The following is an 18,011-nucleotide window of genomic DNA, read 5'->3' as shown; positions in this document are numbered from 1 at the left end:
GAAAATGTGACACATGTTTTTTTAAGTAATCAATAGAAACAGACACTGAGGTGACCCAGATATTTCAGTTAACAGAGAAGGATTTTAGAGTGGCAAATATAAATATGTTCAGTCTTTTTTTTTTTTAAGATTTTATTCATTTATTTGACAGACAGAGATCACAAGTAGGCAGAGAGGCAGGCAGAGATGGGGGTGGGAAGCAGGCTCCCTGCTGAGCAGAGAACCTGTTGTGGGACTTGATCCCAGGACTCTGGGATCATGACCTGAGCCAAAGGAAGAGGCTTAACCCACTGAGCCACCCAGGAACCCCATGTTTAGAGTCTTAAAGGAGGATATATGAGGGGCGCCTGGGTGGCTCAGTTGGTTAAACGTCTGACTTTTGATTTCAGCTCAGATCATGACCTCAGGGTTATGAGACTGAGTCCCCTACTGGGCTCCACACAGTGGGTGGAGGCTGCTTAAGATTCTCTCTCTCCTTTTCCCTCTGCCCCTCCCCACTGCTTGCATGCATTCTCTTTCTTAAAAAAAAAAGAAAGATATATTAATAATGAATAAACAGATGTGGAATCTTAGCAAAGAAATAGAAAGAATAAAAAAGAATAAAATGGAAATTCTAGAAGTGAAATTAATAACGATGATACAAAACTTCATTGGATGGACATAATGGCAATAAAAGAGCTAATGATTTTGAAGAAAATATTCATTGTAAGCAACAGAGAGAAAAAGATTGAAGAAAAATGAACAAGATTGCAGAGACAAGTGAGATCATCAAACATTAAACTAGGAAAAGACAGAGACAACGAGAGTGAAAAAAAATTTGAGAATATAATGGCTAAAAATGTTCTAAATTTTATAACTGTATCAAATGACAGGTCTAAGAATCTACACAAACCCCAAATAGAGTAAGTACAAGGAAAACTCTATTCAGCACATGATCAAACTGCTAACATCCACACATGAGGAGAAAATCTTGATAGTAGCCAAAGAAAAATGATAATGAGGGAACAATGATAAGAATTATAGTGATTTATTATTAGCAACAATGGAGGTCAGAAATGATGGAAGGATATCTTTGAAGTATTAGAGGCAAAAAAAAAATCAACCCATAATTCTATATATAGCAAAACTGTCTATCAAAAGTGACTACAAAGTACATATTTTTATATAAAAACTGAGAATTCATTACCAGCAGACACCATTATAAAACATACTGAAAAAATTTTTTCAGGCTACAGAAAAATGATACCAGATGGTGATGGAGATTTAAGGAAGGATCATTGTAAATTATCAATATGTGGGTAATAAGAAAATACCATTTCTCTATATATCTATAGCTATACACACATATATACATTCTTATTTCTTCTTTCTTTAAAATACAAATAAATATGCTCAGCAAGACTTGTGGCATGATTTGTTATTCTCTCAGTTGGCTAGATCCAAAGGGTCTTTCCATAAAGCTTTATAGCACATTAAATGGATGCCATGAAGTTTCTACCTCTAGGTGAATATTTTGTACTTTGCATTTTGCCATTCATTTGATGTCCATATATATGGTAGGGTCTCTGAGAACTAATTCAATTTTTTGGCATAAAGAAATGATAGTAAATATTGTAGTCTTGGTTCTACTTGGGAATTAGTAAAATAGAGAAATTCCTTACATTTCTGGTCTTACTATAAAATTAGATGTTCCACATACCTAAGTTTTCAGTAACTGAAACTTTACTTATAAAACCACAATGTTTCTAACATATTTTTGTTACCATCCAGATAAGAATATGATGACTTATGTTCATCTTTAAGGACATCATGCCCTGAAGCTGCTCAGGTGTGGATTTTGACCCTTTCAAGTAATGCCATCAGGCTGCTGTGCTTTTTCAGTTCATATATTTCATTCACTTATTCATCCCTCTATTAATTCATTCACTGAACAAAAATCATTCACTCTGCTAGATGTTAAAGATACAATAATGAGTAAGACTTCTCTTGCCTTTGAACGAAAAGCTCACAGTGGAATGAGGAAGATGAACAAGTGAAAAGAGAGTTTTGCTATACTTTGCATGATCTTTGCAATCAAAGATTTGTGCTATTTTTAAATATGGTTTTGTCCCTTCTTAGCTGTGTGGTCTTGCATAAGTTACTTACCCTTTCTGAATCTAAGTTTCTTCCTTTCTGGGAGTGGAAACTGGTAGCTCCTTGTGGAATCCTTAGGAGGCAAAGGTTAGATCCTGTAACATTCTAGGTGTTTAAAAATGCAGATATTGTTATCAAGTGTGAAAATGACACAAGAATACTATAAAAGTACTCAAAAGAAACAGAAAATTTCTTAGAGATTGCAAAATCATGTGTTTTTTTGGTAACTTGTCTGTCCTTCTCTTGGTCAATGGGCAATTCTTACTGTTGTCAATACATCCACCTCTAAAATTTCATTCTTGACCTGTCCTTAGGACTCCAGTGAGATGAGGTACATGAAGCTATCAGTATTGACACAGGAGAGAGCAAGTTAAAATCTATTCTTTGCACTAACAAAGAGCATCTGGTAGTGGAATATTTTCTTGGCCTGCTATAGTTCCAAGAGGCAGAGGAAGCAGAGATACTAAGAAGTCACATTGATATGTCATGTTTGCAAGTATCATTCTCTTGATAAGACTGGAGGAGAAACTATTTTCTGCATTGTCTTTGAGGGGAAGAAATACAGTCTGAACAAATACCTCATACAAACAGATACACAGCCATGGCCTGGATTCTTCCCCTACATGAACCCAGGGCATATATACACATGGATGAGGATACTAAGACTCAAGTGAGAATCATGTCCATGCTTAGGTGGAAAAATTGGATTTCATTTTGAAACAGAGGGATCATATGATCAAATGATGTTTGAGAAATATTCCTCCCATGGTGGATGATGGAGCACTTTATGAAACTGTAAATTGCTGCTATAATCTTTTAAAAAGGAGTAGTAAAATGCTCCAGGAAGCAATCTGGTTTCACCACATTTCAAGTCAGCTCAGGTGTCAATAAAATATTTCAAACTTTGGATGATAATACTGGTGTTAACATTAGTTGAAAGTTATTGAGCACTAAATATATCTTTACCTGTATTGTCAATTGAATTTCAACAAGGATGTCAAGACCATTCAAAAGGAAAAGGAGAGTTTTTTTCAACAAATGGTGTTGAGAAAACTAGATATCCACATGCAAAAGGCTGAAGTTAAAGCTTTCTCTTAAACCATATACACTAATTAAAATGGATCAAAGACCTAAATGTAAGAGCTACATCTATAAAGCTACTAAAAGAAAACACAGGGAGAAAGTTTTATGATGTAGGATTTGGTCATGATTTCTTGGATATGATACCAAAAGTGCAGGCACCAAAAGGAAAAATAGATAAATGGGGCGACAAAAAATTAAAGCATCGAAGGATACAATTAATAGACTGTAAAGTCAAGCCTTTACATTCTGGAAATGGGAGAAACTATTTGCAAACCATATATCTGATAAGGTGTTAATATCCAGATTATATAAAGAACTCTTATAATTCAACCACAAAAACTCCAAATCATGCTATTTTTAAAATGGGCAAAAGACTTGAACAGACAGTTCTCCAAATAAATATACAAATGGCCAAGAAGCATGTGAAAAGATGCTCAACATCACTAATCATCAGGGAAATGTCAATCAAAATCATGAGATACCCCCTCACAGCCATTAGGATGGCTACTGTGAGAACAAAATAAAACAGAAAAGGAAGTGTTGGTAAGAACGTGGAGAACCTGGAATCTTTGCGCAATATTGGTACAAATATAAAGGCTCAGCTGCTAAAGAAAACAGTATGGCAATTACCCCCAAGATTTAAAAGTAGAATTATCATATAATTCAGCAATTCTGTTTCTGGGTATATGCCCAAAAGAACTGAAAGCATAGTCTCAAAGAGATATGTATACACCCATGGTGGAAGCAAACCGAATGTTCACTGACAGATGAATGAATAAAAGAAATGTGGTTTATACAAATAGTGGAAAATTATTCAGCCTTATATAGGAAGGGTATTCTAATAATACATGCCCCAACATGACCCTTGGAGACATTATGCTATGTGACATAAGCCTATCATACACGCACATACATACATGAGTACTGTAAGATTCCACATAGGAGATATTTGAAATAGCCAAACTCCTAGAAACAGAAAGTAAATCGTAGTTGCCAGGGACTGAGGAAGAAAGGAATAAGGAATTATAGTTTAATGGGTATAGAGTTTCAGTTGGGGAAAATGCAAAAGCTCTGGAGATTGGTTGCACAAGATGAATATATTTAACATCACTGTGCTGTACCCTTAAGTATAGTGAAGATGGTAAGTTTCATATTCTGTGCATTATACCACAATTTTAAAAAATTAAATCTTGAAAGATTGCATGTTCTTGGATAAACTTAGACTTGTAAACGAAATCTCCATATGGGAACACATTTCTTGTTTGACCCAAGGGTCTGAGTTAGAGCCAGTGCCAAGGGAACCACTGTCATTAAATCTCATTACAGAAACATCCAGTCACCCACACTAAAGGATTTAGGAAGAGAGGGGCTGGGGACATTTTGACTTTTCTTCCCACATGGCCCAGAGAAAAACTCTAAGATGACTTTCTAATGGAAGAACAAAGCTTTGTTGTATCTCTCTGGAGATGCAAAGTCTATATGCATTTCTGTCTTTTTTTTTTTTTTTTTCCCTCACATGTAAGAAGCAGCAGCTAAGCTAAGACCAAGGAAATAAAAACACTACAGCAAATTTCCATCCCTATGCCATGCCACCACCAACAACTTGTCTCCAGCTGATAGAATGAGAGTTACTGCAGGGCCAAAGATCCAACTTAGGGGTGGACCTGGGAAGTAAACCTTGGGACTGTGTTTTCTTTAAAAAGCTGTGGTTCTCAAAGAAGTGATCTAAACCAGCAACACTGCATCACATGGGATCAGATCAGAACCCTGAGTGGAACTCAGCAATCTATGTTTTAAGAAGCTCTGCTAAAGTTAGAGATCATGGTAAGTATGAATGCCATCACCACTAATGGAATATGATTTAATGAAGGAAGGGGGAGGGGTGGAATTTTCAAACAAGAAAGAATGACTGAAAATTAAATGCTTACTTTTAGAGGCATGAAATGCTAAGTACAAATATACCCAGGAAACAAAAAGCTGCATCAATAGAAAATTGTTATCTATATATTTTTCTTCAAAGTTCATTTTCAAAGAGCATCTAATCCCATTAATATTTATATTTTGTTGCTGTTTCAATTAAATTGAATTTTTATTATTTTTTTTAAATCTTCCTGAGTTTTAACTATCTTTAGTCCTTTGCAAAAGACCTTAAGTGCATTATCCTATTCAGTTCTCACAATAACCCCACATTACAGGGATTATAAAACCCCATTTTACAGATGAGAATACATTAAAAAAATTGAAGTATCTTTCTTTTGGTCACACAACTGGAGTAAGAAGCAAAGCTTTAATTTCAAATTTAGTCTCTCTAATTCAGAGTCTGGACTTACTTAGCATTTACTCTTCTCTGTTGGGTAGACCCTCCTGGACAAGGAATTTGTGGACAATCTTAATCCCTCATCTAGAAACATGTGTGACTCACCTTGTCCCTTTACCATTTAAATACAATCTGCTTTCACTTTCTGTCCATTATTTCTACTGAAAATCCCTACCTCATGCCTCCTTCTGTTCAACCCAGGTCTCATTCTGCTGGCAAATGAGCTTCTTTTAAACATGACTCTCAGAGTTTCCTTAAACATGACCTGTCAGAGCTCAGGTCGAGAACTCCTAAACATCAAATCTCTTTCCTTTATGTCCTCTGCCCCTCACGTCCCACCCTGCAATGATGGATTTGGATGCCCACCCATGTTCACTCTGGCAACAAACCTTGGTCTGTTATCCACTCTATTGTTAAATACATTCCTTTCCCCCTAGACTGGTCAGTGTTCCCCCAGCCTCAGGAATAGTCTGTGGTCACCCCAACTGCATTCTTCAACTCCAGTTGTCTTCTGGACTAGAATATTCTCTCTTCTCTCTTATGTCCTTTCAAATTCCACCCCTCCTCACCTCTTGGCTTGAGCCTCCAGTGACCCCCTCCACCCTTCCCCATCCTCCCTCAGCTCTCACTGCCTGCTTGAGTGGTCTCACAACCTTAGGCAACAAGGTCCCTCTGAGTGAAACATTTGCACGTATAGATTTATACTCTACATAAATGTACTACTTTATGGATATTGTAAATGTGCATTTTAAAGCTTCACAAAAATAGAAATGAAAACATTCTGGTATTTCCTCCCCTCTCCTCAAAAGATCATCATAAGGGGTCATAAGGCACAAACCCGCCTCCACTGGGAAGTCTCTAGGCCCTCCCTTCTGTGGCCACTTCATCTAACGCTGCCAGCTTTCCATGTCAGTTTGTCGTGTGCCTCTAATTCGTCTTCTTAAAAAATATATTGTATGTTCTTTAAGGGGAACAAACTCTGCTTTCACTAACTAAAATGGAACACCACATAGGGGTGCCCAATTCATTATTGATACAAGTTCATGGGTGTTCACTGCACTCAGCTGACATGCTAAACTCTCAAGGCTGCCGGTAGTTGTTAGATCATAGCTCCTGGTCATTGTGTAAAACAAGATGGTAGTGGCTTAGGTTTCTTTAACGTCAAAAGAAAGCCAGGCAGCTAATGGGTCTTGTGTCACTGGGCCATTTCCTGTGAAACTGGAGATTTTCAAAAGAATAGTCCGACTTGCAGCCCACGAGAGAATAAGATATTTCACCAAGTCTTAGCAAGTAGAGAATGGTGTGAATTTTTGGTTCTTTCCCATCTTCCTTGCTTCTCTTCTTTTTAAAATTTTTTTCTCCCTGCTTTATTGCGATATAATTGACATGTAACATTGTGTAAGTTTAAGATATATAAGTATGGGGCGCCTGGGTGGCTCAGAGGGTTAAAACCTCTGCCTTCGGCTCAGGTCATGATCCCAGGGTCCTCGGATCAAGCCCTGGATCAAGCCCTGCATCGGGCTCTCTGCTCAGCAGGGGGCCTGCTTCCTCCTCTCTCTCTGCCTGCCTCTCTGCCTACTTGTGATCTCCATCTGTCAAATAAATAAATAACAAATCTTTAAAAAAAATGATGTATAAGTATATGATACAGTTTTATAAGCTGTAATCACCATGCTGTACCTTAGATCCCCAGGTCTTATTAATCTTAAAACTGAAAAGTTTGTGCTTTTTGACCAATAGCTCTTCATTTCCTTCATCTGGTAACCACCGTTCTATTCTCTATTTCTCTGAGCTCAGCTTTTTTAGATGATATATATATATAGATAGATAGATAGATAGATAGATAGATATATAGATATAGATATATATAATATCATAGAGTATTTGTCTTTTTCTGTCTGACTTAATTCACTGCCCTCGAGTTCCATCCAAGTTGTTGCAAAGGGCAGGATATTTCCCTCTCTTGTGACCAAATAACACTCCATTATGCATGTATCACATCTTTATCCATTCATCCATCCATGGACACTTAATGTCATTTCCATGTATTGACTCTTATGAATAATGCTGCAATGAACATAGGAATGCAGCCATCTCTAGAAGACTCTGATTTCAATTCCTTTGGATACATACTCAGGAGTAGGATCGTTGGATGATCGTATGGTAGTTCTATTTTTCGGTTTTTGAGGAAACTCCATGCTGTTTTCCATGGTGGCCTCACTAACTTACATTCCTACTGGCAGTGCATAAGTTCCTTTTTCTCCACATCCTCATCAACACTGTTATCTCTTCCCTGCCTCTTTTTGAATCCTGTGTAGATGTCCCTGGATTACCCGGAGGGCAGGCAGCATCACCTGAAGCACCTAGCAAAATGAAAGGTGACACCATGCACCACGATCAACATTTAGTGAACAATACAATGTTTTTAAAATCATTCTTTCTCTCTATTAAAGTTTCAGTCTATCACTGCTCAGAATAATCACCTTGGTTGGGAAGGGTGGAGAATCCTATTACTAAGGTGTTTTTTTTTTTTCTTAAATGTCAATTTCACAACTTTAAATGTAGTCTTATGTTATTAAAAACTTCTGAAACATGTCTCGTTCTTTTCTGTTCTCCCCTCATCTTTTACACCTTTGTTAATTATCTGAGAGATGGAGAAAGTAGCACATAAGTGAAATTTGCCAATGCGGACAAATTAGATTGTTGCGAAGGGTTCAAAGAGAGGGAGGGAAGTTAGGTAGGACATAAAAAGTCACACCATTCTTAATAAATAATGAGAAAATGTCTAGCCATTGCCATGAGTGATTCATCTGAAGCATTAACACTCTAACTTACACATGCAATAATACTGGCAGGGAAGACAAAACTCATCAGCAAGACCTATTTTCCATATTCCTTAGTATACTATGTCAGCACGACCGCCATGTTTTACGTTCAGTGGACGGCAATGGATGCTTTCATTGACCTCTGATGAAAGAAATTTACCAAACAATACTGTGATCTTGCATGTGATTTTGGAAAGCACAGTCTGGCCAGGAAAGAACCACTCTCCTGGCCCCTGCAGAGCTGGTCTTGGAGCGATTCCACGGTGTAAGCCTTCCCTGATAATCCTCTAGTCTGTTGTCCTGCTAAGCACAGAACTCAGCTGCACCTACAGGACAATGTGAGGATCTCAGGTGGCCAAGGCCAAATTGGAGACTTAGGTGGCAGCAAAGTTGTTGATGCTCCCCTTTCCCTCAGACCTTGGGGGAGGGGCAGGGGGGGTTCCGTGGGGGCATAGAGCGTGCAATCATCCTCATTGTAGTTATCATGATGTGACTTTTTGTTTCCTAACAATCTTCTGTGCAATCACTTATTAATCAATTACATGTGCAGAAACTACTCTCTCACCGCCTCATGATCATCTGGCAAAGCAGGTATTAAGTATGCCCCAGAGGAGAAAATACATTCAGAGAGATGAAGTCATTCTCCCAGATTCGCACTTAGTAGTAAGTAGATGTCAAGACAGTCTGACTTCTAAACCCAGACTTTCCCACTTCACTGGGCTATTTCTTGCCTGCCTTGCAGGGTGACTACCAATTATTACATGCTCGCTGTATATAAATATAGGTTTATGCACACATCTCCCCAAATGCTAGCCCGACCCCTCTCATTCTTAAATCACGATCTTCCCTTTCTGTTTTGTTTTTGTTGCTGTGACAGTTCAGTCTCCTCTGGTTCCCTGTGGCTTCCCCTTAAATCTCCAGCAGCTAGTAGCTTTGATAACATTTTCCCGAAATGCCATCAAGGTCCTCCCACCCCCATGCTCAAAATCCATTCCTTGCAGAATGAGCATCCAAGGGAAACATTTTTTTGTCCTTATTTTAACTGCATTTCAAAACAGGGCTCAAAGAGCCACAAAGTCCATTAACTGAACAACACAGTGGTTGGAAGAAGTTTAGTTTTATGAACATTCTTATCTATTTCTATACTAGAATTCTTTAACTATAACTGAAGATTCTAGTCTTGACAGAGGACTAACTTTCTGAGATGTAGGAGGTGGGAAAAAATAGACTTAATCTAACTAGGAGGAAAGTATCTCAGAGTTTAAAAAAAAAATCTTTTTTCCAAGCACCTTGCCCACCTACATTCCAAATCAAGAAGAATGCTACCAAATATCTCCTCCTAAAATATGCCCTTTGGGTTCTGTGTGATAGTAATGTGTTAAAGACTATGGCGATCTTCTTTTAAAAATTTCTTCCAGGAGTATAGTTTTCAAAGTGTTGTCCTGGGAACGCTGGACAGTACATGAGATCCTTACAGGGGTGCTGAAAAGTTAAAACTATTTTCACAGCAAAATTAAGACATTATTGCCTTTTTTCATCTTATTCTGTCATAAGAATACCGTGCAATTTTCTGGAGGCTATGTGGCATGTTATGATACCATTGCTCTGACAGCTTTTATTCTGATATTTTTTAAATCTTATTTTCACTTTTAATACAATAAATATTAATATAATCTACATGATCAAAAGCTCTATGGGGTCCCTCATAACTTTTCAGAATGTAAAAGAAAAAAAATCATGACATCAAAAAGTCTGAGAGCCTCTATTCCAAGAAGTACTTGGCCATCTGAAATTAGTATCTCATGAAATATGCAGAAAGAAGGTCCCACATTGCCAGGATGGTTACAATAATGGAGGAGGTAACAAGAAGAAAAGAAATGAGTTCCAGTGTTCCCAAAGACTGCTCTGAGGACATCAGGCTGGGACACACATCTGCAAACTACACACACAGTAGCAAAATGAAGGGAGAGTAACAAAAGAGCAATAGCTTAGCCACGCTTTGTGCACTTATTCAGAATTAACACAGCAAAAATGAGTGGATCTAGATGGGGAGTTCAAAAGAAAAATTAAAGTCAGAATTGGTGTTCCCACGTTGGGTCACCTGCTTGGGTTCTTCTGACCAAGCACAGGTATGTGGACAGCGATCTGAGACATGCTGGTCTAATCTATAACGTCTGTCCACACTCTTTGAAGAGTACAGAAAGGAAATCAGAGACAAACGCCACGTCTGCTTAAAATGGACTCTCCTTGGAACCAAAGGACAGATACAGAGGAACACTGGCTTTACAGAGAGCCCATCTGTTCAATCTTGCCAAGGATGGAACTCCTAGAACCAGTGATTGGTTGCACTCTCAAAGCTGTCTCATTGTGGGCCTTGCAAAAGCAGTCTGATTAGTTATTCTTTGTGTAATCAAACCACACAAATACCATGTTGTGTGGTTTTCTCTGCACCCAAGTTTGCAATTATCTGATAAAATAAGAAGTAGCTCCGCTATCCTTCAGAACTTTGGGAAGTTGAGAGGAATGAAGTGTCCATTTTTGAAGGCCAAGTTCTGAGAAAGTCATGTCTTGGTAATGATTGATGTACATAATATTAGCAGATTTCTACAAAGCTCTCTACTTTTAAGTAATAGCTAAAAAAAACTGGACATCAGGGGTGCCTGGGTAGCTCAGTGGGTTAAGCTGCTGCCTTCGGCTCAGGTCATGATCTCAGGGTCCTGGGATCGAGTCCTGCATTGGGCTCTCTGCTCAGCAGGGAGTCTGCTTCCCTCTCTCTCTCTGCCTGCCTCTCTGTCTACTTGTGATCTCTCTCTGTCAAAAAAAAAAAAATTGTAAAAAAAAAAACCACAAAAACTGGACATCATTCTAAATAGTCATTCAAGACAATATCAGGAAGAACTTTATGTAGAACAAAATCTCAAGTACCCAGAAATTCCAGGTACTTCCAATTAGCTATATGTTCTCATCAATCACTGCTGAACAGAGAAGGGCATCCAAAGAAGAGTATAGTCTATCTTGCTGCTCAACTCCAAAGAGCTTAAGCAATGGTTGCATAATGATGTGAATCTACTTAATGCCACCGACCTGTACAGGTAACGTTTATGTTATGTGCAAGGCATACTTTGGAGATATGGAGGGTTTTGTTCCAAACTACCATAATAAAGTAAATATCACAATAGAGTGAGTCAAATGAGTTTTTTGGTTTCCCAGTGCATATAAAAGTTATGTTTACACTATCCTATAGTCTAGTAAGTATGCAATAGCATTATGCTTAAGAAATATATATATCTTAATTTTAAAAATGCCTTATTGCTAAAAAATGCTCACTGTCATCTAATCTTTTGGTGAGTTGTAATTTTTTTGCTGGGGAAGGGTCTTGCCTCAGTGTTGATGGCTGCTTGGGTGGCTCTGGCAATCTCTTAAGAGACGACAACAATCAAGTTCGCCCCACCATTTACTCTTCCTTCCACAAATAATTTCTCTGTAGCATGAATGCTATTTGATAGCATTTTGCCCAACATAGAACTTCTTTCAATATTGGAATCAATCCTCTCAAACCCTGACACTGCTTTCTCAACCAAAATATAGCTAATCTTCTAAATACTTTGCTGTCATTTCAACAATCCCCATAAAATTTTCAGCAGGAGTAGTTTCCATCTCAAGAAACCAGTTTCTTGGCTCATCTGTAAGAAGCAACATCCCACCTGTGGAAGTTTTATCATGAAATTACTGTAATTCAGTCACATCTTCAGGCTTCACTTGTAAATCTAGTTCTCTTGCTGTTTCTACCACATCTGCAGTGATTTCCTCCACTGAAGTCCTGAATTCCTCAAAGTCAACCATAGGGGATGGAACCAAATTCTTCTAAACTCCTCTTAATGGTGATATTTTGACCTCTTCGCATGAATCATGAATTTTCTTAATGGCATCTAGAATGGCAAATCATTTCCAGAAGGTTTTCTTTTCTTTTCTTAACATTTGTTTATTTTGGGTGCCTAGGTGGCACAGTTGGTTAAGGCTCTAACTCTTGGTTTTGGCTCAGGTCATGATATCAGGGTTCTGCGATTAAGCCCTACGTGGGGCTCCATGCTCAGCGCAGAGTCTACTTAAGATTCTCTCTCCCTCTCCCTCTGCCCCTCCCACTCATGCTCTCTCTCTCTCAAATAAAATAAATGAGAGAGAGAAAGAGAGTGTGTGTCAGCAGGATTATCCTGAGTCATCCTAGTTAGATCTGCACACATCTAACTGCACCTTCTACATCAACACTTGCTGCTTGACCTTGCACTTTGATGTCATGGAAATGGCTTCTTTCCTTAAAGCTTATGAACCTCCATAGAGTTGAAGAGAGTTAGGGCTTTGCTCTGCAGTAGGCTTTCGCTTAAGAGAATATTGTGGCTGGTTTGATCTTGTATCCAAACCACTAAACTTTTTCCATATACCAATGAGGCTGTTTTGCTTTCTTATCATTCATGTATTCAGTGGAGTAGCCCTTCTAATTTCTTTCAAGAACTTTTCCTTTGCATTCACAACTTGGCTAACTGTTTGGCACAAGAGGCCTAGCTTTCAGGCTATCTTGGGTTTTGACATGCCTTCCTCACTAAGCTTAATTATTTCTAATTTTTGATTTAAAGTGAGAGACATGTGACTTCTCCTCTCATGTGAACACTTAGAGGCCATTGTAAGGTTATTAACTGGCCTAATTTCAATAATGTTGTGTCTCAAGAGGGCAGGAAGCCTGTGGAAAAGAGAGATGGGAGAAAGGCTGATTGGTTGTTAGAGCAGTCAGAACACACAGTATATCTATTAAGTTTGCTATGTTATATGGGCATGGTTTGCACTACCACAAAATAATTACAATAGTAACATCCAATTACAATAGTAACATCCAATAGTAACATCCAAGATGCACTGATCACAGATAACTTTAACACACATAAAATGGAAACGTTTCAAATACTGCAAGAATTACCAAAATGTGACCCAGAGACAAGAAGAGAGTAAATGCTGGAAAAATGGCAAAAAACTTGCTTGATGGAGAGTTACCACAAATCTTCATTTGTTTAAAAAAAAAAAAAGAAAAAATATATATACACAAATATTCACACACATACAATATCTGTGAAGCAGTGAAGTGAAGTACAATAAAACAAGAGGAGTTTTTAATAACACAATAAAAAAGTGGGGTTGGGAGGGTGTTCAAGCTGCAGTAAAGAAAAAACACTCCAAATTTGCTCTCCAAATCAAGACGATTTCCGGGGTTAGGCAGAGAGAATGTGCCAAACTACATTTGATATAGCCTGATCTCAGCAAGTGGGAATCTATACTTGGGCAGTAAAGTGGATATACAGCTGTACTTTGAACAAGAAGATTATTTTAATCACTATATATGTAGGTGTTATAAAATTGATCAAATTATGAACAACAGACTTTTGCACCCTGGACTGCCCTTGGCTACTGGGGAGCTATTTGCAAAACCTAGCACTTTGCAAGATGAATACTTAGTATCCCTGTTTGACGGCCACATTTGTGCAGCTGTTTGAACTGTTTGGACTCATACCTAGATATTGATTTGCAAAGTCAGTATTTTAACACTTGAGCCCTTGAGAAATATGACCTCAGAAACAGGGCTATCATTTTAAAAAAATAAGTAAAAATTGTACTTATTGAGTGGCAAGGTTTTCACGATACTTATTAAGTGAAAAGAATCAGGTTATCAAGCAGTATATGCAATAGAACTCTCTTTTTATATTTAAATATGTATATACAAGCATAAACTTGTCAGAAATTTAAAATAGTGAATTTAGATAGTAGGAAATGGGGAATGGGAAGCTGTAGAAAGATATATAGGCTTATTTTATTTTTTTTTTAAATATTTTATTTATTTATTTTAGAGAGAGAAAGAAAACACAAGTGGGAGAGGGGTTGAGGGAGAGAAAGAAGCAGGCTCCTCACTGAAGAGGAAATTGCCAAAGGCTCCATCCCGAGACCCTGAGATCATGACCTGAGCCTGAGCCAAAGGAAGATGCTTAACGGACTGAGACCCCATGTGTGCCCCAAGATATACAGGCTTGTTTTAAAGAAAAAATGGGACTTATCAAATAGCAAATAAAATGGCCTTTAGTATAAAATGGCTCTAGGCATCTAAATTTAGTCTGCCAAGGGTAAACCAGCCAACAACTCAAGACATTAATTATGTTCCAATCTTCCAACCAAAATAGGTACAGGTTTGATTCACTAAATTAAGGTATAGTTTTATGTACAAAAGCCTTTTTAACACTTAGTAAAGCAGGCAACTAACTCATGACCTGGGAGAATTTGTAAACTATTTGCCTTCAATAAAACCAGGGATATTATTCTTCAATATTCAGTGAGAAGTCTACACATACTTACATTTTTTTTTCATAAAATAATAAAAAAGAGTCTAGGATATGGTATAGTGGCATTTACAAAACTCTCTATTATTTTGCCAATTCTAAGGTAATGATTACATATCCAAATCATGGCTCAGTATATTATTAGAAAAGCCATTCTAACATAATAGGCTATATTAGCGTAAGGGTCACAATTATTTTTCTAAACTTGGTGAAGCACAAAATGGTAAATCTGTTGGGATGAATGATGGGCTTACATGGAAAATAACCATAAAGACGCAGTGACTTAAAAAGAGACATTACAACCACAGAGAGGTAAGGTTTGAGTAGAAACAAACAATATTTGTCACTGTTCTTTCAATTCATGTAATGGGTACATTCATTTAAAGAAGAGAGACCAAACATTTAAGTAGCTAATATTACTTGAGGCAAGTTTTCCTGACATCAGTCAGGAAGTTGGCAACTCTTACTTTTTCTCTATGGCCATATCCCTAATAAATACATTGTGATTATAATAAAAATTACTGGAAAAAAAGAACAAAATATCTCTTGTCTTTATTAACAGAGGTTTTCCAGATTTTTATTCAATTATTCCTTCAAATAAGTGCCAAGTTTGATTTACTGATTTCAAATGTCATGACAAATCTATAATAATCAAAACAACATTGTTATTATCATAAAAACAAACACATAGACCAATGGGACAACATTGAGAGCCCAGAAATAAACCCACCTATACATGGCCAACAAATATTTGACAAAGAATCCAAGAATACTCAATGGGAAAAAAGCAATCTCTTCAGTAAATGGTAGGGAAACTGGATATCCACATGTAAAAGAGTGAAACGACACCACTCACAAAAATTAACTCAAAATAGATTAAGGACATGAATGTAAGACCAGAAACCAGAAAACTCATAGAATAAAATAAAGGAAAAAATCTTCTTGACATAAGTCTTGACAATGATTCTTTTGGATTATGATACTAAAAGACAATAAAAGACAATAGGCAAAAATCAATTAAGTAGGACCACATCAAACTAAAAAGCTCTGCACAGAAAAAAAAAAAGTCAACAAAAATGAGAAAGCAACTTATAGAATGGGAGTAAGTATTTGCAAACCATACATCTGATAAGGGGGTTAATATCTAAAATATATAAAGAACTCCTACAACTCAAAAGCAAAACATAAATAAATAAATAAATAAATATTCTGATTAAAATATGACCAGAGGACTTGAATTGACCTTTCTGCAAAGAAGTCATACAAATGGCCAACAAGTACATAAAGAGGTGTCACACATCACTCATCATCAGGGAAACTCACACCTGTTAGAATGGCTCAAAAATAGGAGAGAAAACAAATGTCAGCAGGGATGTGGAGAAAAGGGAGCCCTCGTGCCCTGCTGGTGGGAATATAAATTGGTGCAGCCACTGTGGAAAACAGTATGGAAGCTTCCCAAAAAGTTAAAACTAGAACTACTATACTAACCAGCAATCTTATTTCGAGATATATATTCAAAGAAAGTGAAATTATTATCTTGAAGAGATATCTGCCCTCCGGTGTGGTGTTCACTGTACCATTATTCACAATAGCAGAAACAAAAATAACCTAAGTGTCCATTGACAGTTGGATGGATAAGTAAATAAATATATGTCATATTATGTATATATATATGATATCTTACAATATAAATATATGTATATTTTGTTGTATTCCATATTTATAGACATTGAAATATTATTCTACTAATTTAAAAAGAAGGAAATCTTATCTGTGACAACATGGATGGACTATGAGGGCGCTATGTTAAGTGAAGTAAATCAGACAGAAAGGCAAATACTGTATGATCTCACTTATATGTAGACTCTAAAAGATTGAACTAATAGAAAACAGAAACAGAGTAGAATGAGGGTTGGCAGGAGCTGAGGGGTGGGGGAAATGGGAAGGTGTTGATCAAAGGTCACAAACTTGCAGTTGTAAGTTGAGTAAGTTCCATGGATTTAAGGCACAGCCCGGTGACTATAGTTAGCAGTACTGAGCTGTATACTTGAAAGTTGCTATGAGGGTAGAGCTTTAATGTTCTCACCATGACAACAATAAATGGTAATTCTGTGAAGTGAAGGATATGTTAACTAAGCTTATTGTGGTAAATATTTCACAGTATGTACATGTATCACATCATCATGTTATATACCCTAAATTTGCATAATGTTATATGTCAATTATATTTCAATAAAGCTTAGGGGAGAAAAAAGAATTGCCAAATCTGGGATCCTACCTGAGTCATCATTATGGGCCTGGGTCGTGAAGGAAAGGCAAAGAAAATATCAAAAAATATCCATTTCAACTTCTGAATATGCATATGTTGCCGATTTGGCCCTTTCAGTATTGATTGTGATATCTTTCTTGATGAAGGGAAAGTTGTCATTCTTAATTATGTTAAGCGAGAGAATTTTATTTTCTCAGTATTGTTTTACATCATTTGAATCAAGGACGAATTGTCCAAAATGAGGAGGAAATCTGTCACCAAAGCTTTATGAATGAATTAATTCTGTCAAAAATATTAACTGAGTTGCCTGCTAAAATAACTAACATTGTTTTCTTAACTACTTATTTTTTTTAATTTTTAATTTTAATTGTTATTTATTTATTTATTTTTGGTCAGAGAGAGAGAGAGAGAGAGAGAGACAGAGTGAGCACAAGCAGGGGGAGAGGACAGGCAGAGGGAGAAGCAGACTCCCCACTGAGCAGCGAGCCTGAGGCAGGACTGGATCCCAGGACCCCAGGATCATGACCTGAGCTGAAGGCAGATGGTTAACCACTGACAGAGCCACCCAGGTATCCCTAACACAGTTTATCATAGAATTTTTCAAGTACTTTACACTATGAAATAAATAAAGCCTCATAATTTCCCCCTATGGAAAGAACCTACCAGAATTCCCATTTACAGATAAGGAAATCCAATGGAGTACTACTTCAGGGGCCCCTTTTTGCAGAGAAGGAAGTTGACAAACAAGAGTGCTGGGTCACTTATCCCAGGTCAGAAGGACAGAGCTAGAATCCACCTCAGGCAATCTGGCTCTAGATCTGGGCAACAGAACCACGCAGAATAGCTTCTGTCTAGATTGTGGATAGAGTCAAAGAAACCCTCCCTGTCCTTGCCTTCAGGGAACTTACAGTCTCTTCAGGGAAGGACATCAGTCAACATCAATCAATCAATACTGAATGATAACTGCAGGTTGGGGGTGTGTCCCCAAGGTTGTGTGGAATCTAATTTAA

This window comes from Lontra canadensis, unplaced genomic scaffold, assembly GCF_010015895.1.
Source record: "Lontra canadensis isolate GAN:19392208 unplaced genomic scaffold, GSC_riverotter_1.0 scaffold57, whole genome shotgun sequence".
Lineage (NCBI taxonomy): Eukaryota > Metazoa > Chordata > Mammalia > Carnivora > Mustelidae > Lontra > Lontra canadensis.
Note: the sequence above shows the minus strand (reverse complement) of the source record.